At 46.6% G+C, this 5,052-nt stretch overlaps 1 long non-coding RNA gene across 1 annotated transcript; it reads left to right on the top strand.

Moving 5' to 3' along the window:
* The first annotated feature begins 392 nt into the window (after positions 1–392).
* On the top strand, positions 393–4,556 carry LOC132657044 (uncharacterized). The gene is made up of 3 exons (XR_009594886.1): positions 393–620; positions 2,946–3,000; positions 3,328–4,556. It is a non-coding gene; the product is annotated as an uncharacterized LOC132657044 (long non-coding RNA).
* The last annotated feature ends 496 nt before the right edge of the window (positions 4,557–5,052 follow it).

Here is a 5,052-nt window from a genome sequence, read left to right as displayed (position 1 = left end):
CTCCCACTGTTACAGAGAAACGCCTGCAGAAGCCAAGAAATGCCTCCACTGAAGCCAAGGGAGAGAGCAAGTGGGGGAGCATGAAGATCAGAGTCCTGGAAAAGTCTGTGAAGTCTGGCTCAGAATTTAAGTGCCAGGGTTAACTGCACATAGTGGAACATTTTGGTAAGGTAAATATGACTACATATGTGAATTGTAGCATCCCTGTGTTTACTGAAAATAGATTTTAAAAAACTGAGGCTGTGGTGTGTGACAGAAATAGGAAACAGAAAATGTGGTTTCCTTTCTTTTTAATCTAGAAAATAAAATGGCCACAGGATGGCAGTACAAGGTAAGAGATAGAGATTAGCCATGCATGAACTTTGTTTCTGTTTTGAGATGGTCTCATTTACCCCAGACGGGCTTGGAATGAACTGTGCAGCAGGAGATAAGCTTGAACTCAGAACCTCTTGCTTCTTCCACTGAGTACTGGGATCACAGGCACGTCCCATCATGCCATCAGTTTATCTTATGTGCTAGGGATTGAAGCCAGGGCTTTGTGAAAGCTGGGCATTCTAAGAGGTCATCCACACCGCCGGGATGAATTCTGGAAACTGCACAGAAACTATAGAGTCCTTTGAGTAAGTGCAATTTCTAAACTGGGTGTGGAAGGGCTTGTCCATAATTCTGCTGCTTGGGAGGCTAAGGCACTACTGCAGGGGGTGATGGGAAGCAGGGGGGCTTTTTCTCTGGAGTGGACAGCCTAGGTGGAGAGTAAATATGCAAATGTCCTGCGAGGCAGCTGCTGCCTAGGGAAGGAGGAGTACACTGTGCCGTGAACCCAAGGCTGTGAAATCAGGCCGGCTACGCTGGTTCACACCTAATCTCAGCACCCTGGCAACTGAGACAAGGGGATGCCGTGAAGTCAAAGTCAGTGAGCTGTGTAGTAAGTCTGGGGCTAGCCTGGGCTGCAGAGTGAGACTCTGGCTCTATCTTGGATCCCTGAAAAGAATGTGAGCTTCGCAACACTGGAAATTTAGGCCTGTTTTCATTACACTTGGTGCTGGAATATCTACATAAGTAGTGGGGTCTGGTCAAAAATGAAAATACAGGCTCTCTATGTTTATATATACATGTATATGTATGTGTGTGTGTATATATCTATATATCAAATGTTCATTTCAGCAGGAGCAGAGAATTAAGGTAACTAACTGTAGGAGTTCAAACCTCATAAAGCCAGCCTTGCCCCATTGCCTCTAGAACACTGACTAGCATGCAGTAGGCTTGCAACATAGATTTATGGGGTTGGGTAGAAGGAAAGGAAGAAGGAAGGAAGACCAGGCAGGGAGAATGTGACATGAGATCTTGGAAAAGAGAGCCTGGGGCCAGGCTGGGACATCTTCAAAGGCTCCAGACACCTTTTAAAGTTAAGAAGGAGATGCAATAGGGGCCCCCTCCACCACACACCCCAACTTCACCCCCTAAAACTGACCAGGACAGACTGAGGAAAGATCTCAGAGTCTACCCTCCCTGGGTCCCTCGCACTGCCATCTGCTGGGTCGTGTATTGATGTACACATGTGGAATGGCACTGTAGATCACGAAGAGTTGTTTACTGGGTTGAAGGGAAGAAAAGGCCGCAGACCACTGCAGCGAAATGTGGCAGGAATCAGAACACGGCTAGAGAAGTGTGAATCCAAGATGGGCTTGGAATCATTCCAGGATTCAGAAGCCTGGGCTAGACAGTCTCTACCTCGGACACTAAACTCGAATGGGTGATACATTTGTCTAACATGAACAAAGCTCTGACTTCAATCCCCCCCCCCACCCCAGTATTGCATAAACCAGGCAGGGTAGCACACACCTGTAATCCCAGGTGGTGTCGAGAAAAATCAGAAGTTCCAAAAGTCAAGGTCATCTTCAGCTGTCTATTTAGTTTAAGGTGAGTCTGGATCCATGAGTCCCTGTCTCAGAACTAAAATTGTTTTTAAAGGAGAGGAGACGCTGAAAAGCAGCAATAGTTTAAAAATGGCCATACAAAGCTGTTTGTTGTTTCATTTTTTCCTTTAGCTATGGGGCCGTCTCTACGGCTCAGCAGGTAAAGGCACTAGTCACCAAGCCTGACAATCTGAGTTTGATTCCCCAGCCCTACAGCATAGGAGAGAGGCCTGCAGGTTGTCCTTTAAGCTCCATATGAGCACTGCCAGATTATTCAAAGGCAGCTACAGAGTGATGGGAGGTGGAAAGAAAGGTCTGACTTAGGTGGGACTGTGTTTCGTTCGTGGCTAGGGGGCATCTTTGTCACCCACGTGTGCAGATGGCCAGCAAGCCTACGGAAGAGGACGGGATGCAGCCCCACATAGGGTCAGAAACCATTCCTGCAGGCCACAACGGAAGCTAGAAAACTACCAAGCCCCACGGCATAGCATGTATGCATGCACACACACACACACTAAAAATTAATTACATAGAGAAGGTCTGGCTAAATAAGCCTGAACAACTCCATGACAAGCTTCATTTTCTTGCTGACAGGCCCAAGAGTTACAGCAGGGGCAACCAATCAGAAACAGCCAAGACATCTGGCCTGGGGAAGATAAGGTTGCTTAACTACGGTTTGAAAAGCACCTAAATCCTGAGCAGAATCACGTAGCCTCCATGGGCAGCAGCCAATCCCAATGCAGGTTATGTAACCATAGCAGGAATTCGCTTCTCTGGCTTTTAAAGGAACCTTCAACTCCCCTCACGGCCGCTACCATGTTGTGAAGGTGATGGCCCCTGCATGCTGGTCTTCTCCAGAATAAACACCCTTTGATGCTTGCGTGTCTGGGGTCGTTCTTTCAGTGTATTCTGGACCCTAGCATATATGTGTGTGTGTGTGTGTGTGTGTGTGTGTGTGTGTGTGTGTGTATAAATGATTAAATGCCACCCCTTCTTCATATGGCCATTTGCTTTTCCATTTCTCCACAGGATTGATCAGACCTTGCCACTCTCCAGAAGCAAAATGGGTGCTAACCCCTCAACTGTAAGTTCAATAAGCTACTTAATATTAAACCCTAAAACAGAAAGTTTAGCTATCATTCTGACAGCGTGAATTACTAAACATTTTCAATCATGAATGGCATGATCATATTTCATAGGTCAAACACACACACAATGCTTAAATGCTTGGAATGAATTCTATGTTCTGCTGCCAGCGCTTTCACTCATAAAAATCCCTAACTGTTTCCAACTACTTTAAGAATAAAGCCCCAAATGTTCCCTAAATTCCTGGAGTGGGGGTGGGGGATGGAAATGAGATTCCACCCTTCTGAAATGGGAGAGGACATTTCTGTCGTTTTGTCCTTTGCAGGGTGAACCCACTAAGACCCAACTAAGACCATCAATGCTCCTTGGGGGCCATTCTCTGGACCCTCAGCCCTTCCCTAATCCCTGGAGAGACCTTTGAAGCTACTCAGCATTTGCATGATCACTCACTCACTCACTCAGCATCCCTGACCCCTTCACCTTGACCTCTGTGATGCTCCTGTTTTCTGCCAGTTTGTGTTCAGGTCTTTTGGAGTAGTCCAGGCTCGGAACCCAGAATCCTCCTGCCTCTTCCTCTCCAGCGATGGCAGTGTGTTTACCTAATGTAGTGAGAAGATCAGCACTCAGTGTACAAGTGGAGACAGTAGCTCCTGACAGCCCATGATGCACACGTGGAAGGGATCTGAGGAGAATGCTGCTCCACAGAGCGCTTCGGGATGTAAAACACATGTCTGTAATATCTTACAGGCTCATGACTGCAACTTATCAGGAGGCCAGATTGCCTTCCCTGGCCTAGGTTTCTTTCTAGGGGACTGCATTACTATTTAATTCCTCTTAGCAAATGCAACAGGAAACTCTTCAAACTGAAGGCATGGTGAATCTCAGCTACTGAAGACTGATGCAAGACCCTTACTCTTCTCACTCCCTCCCGGAAATGCAGGAAAGACCTGAGTGCTAATGTTCTAGTGCAGAACATCAAAGCATACTTTGGCTTGAGGCAGGGCACCTCTCTTATTGAATAGTTTGCTTCTCAGAAGGGGTAGAACTAATATACCTCCCCTTTTAGGTCTGTCGTTGAGTGGTTTCCCTGTGCTTCGTTTAGTTGCTCCCTAATTGATGAAAGGAGTGCATCTTTAGCTCACAGGAAGGACACAAACCTGAGGACTCCCATCTGTCTTAAACATAGTTCAACAAGCCCTCTCAAACTACAGTGAGGGTTGGGGGAAGCAAGCTTAGTCTTCTGACCCTATAAGGACACTAGGGAATCTTATAATTTCAAACCTTCAGGAATTCTCCAGTGTTCAGAGGCTACTCCACACTTTCTTGCCCATATCCCATGGAACTGCCTTTCTACTGCCCTGGCAATTTCCAATTGCCGCAATAAAATACCTTGACAAAGCAACTTAAAGAAGAATGGGTTTATTTTAGCTCAAAATTCCAGGTTACAGTCCATGACTGCAGCAGGAATGTAAAGCAGATCCAGAGTCAAGAGGAGAAAGAGCTCAGAGATGGCGGCACACTCCTTTAATTCCAGCACTCAGGAGGCAGAGCCATTTGGACCATTTAATTCAAGATCAGCCTAGTCTACACAGAGGGTTCCAAGACAGTCATGAGAGACTCTGTCTCAAAAATAACTGAACATGGATGGATGGATGGATGGATGGATGGATGGATGGGTGGGTGGATGGGTGGGTGGGTGGATGGATGGCCCAGTGGTTAAGAGTCCTTCCTGCTGACGCAAAGGACCTGAGCTGGTCCTCATGGATACATGCTTACAGGTGTTCAGCTTGTCTTCTTCTCCTTTCTATACAAACCTGGGGAAGGTTGCTGCTCGCTTGTACTCTGAATCTTCCCTAGTCTGGAGCATCCTTTTCAAGCATGACCATTGGGCTGTCCCAATCTATATCACCTTTCTCTGGAACTGCCTTCCTAGGTGATTCTTCATTGCGTCAAGCTAACAATCACACACCACGCCCCAAACTCCTGCTTTTCTTTCTTTGCGGCTCCTAAGTATAAATTTTTGCTTGTCAAACATAAACTCTTCCTTTCC

This window comes from Meriones unguiculatus, chromosome 10 (assembly GCF_030254825.1).
Source record: "Meriones unguiculatus strain TT.TT164.6M chromosome 10, Bangor_MerUng_6.1, whole genome shotgun sequence".
In the NCBI taxonomy this organism is placed as follows: Eukaryota; Metazoa; Chordata; class Mammalia; order Rodentia; family Muridae; genus Meriones; species Meriones unguiculatus.
This window is presented reverse-complemented; position numbering and strand designations above follow the sequence as displayed.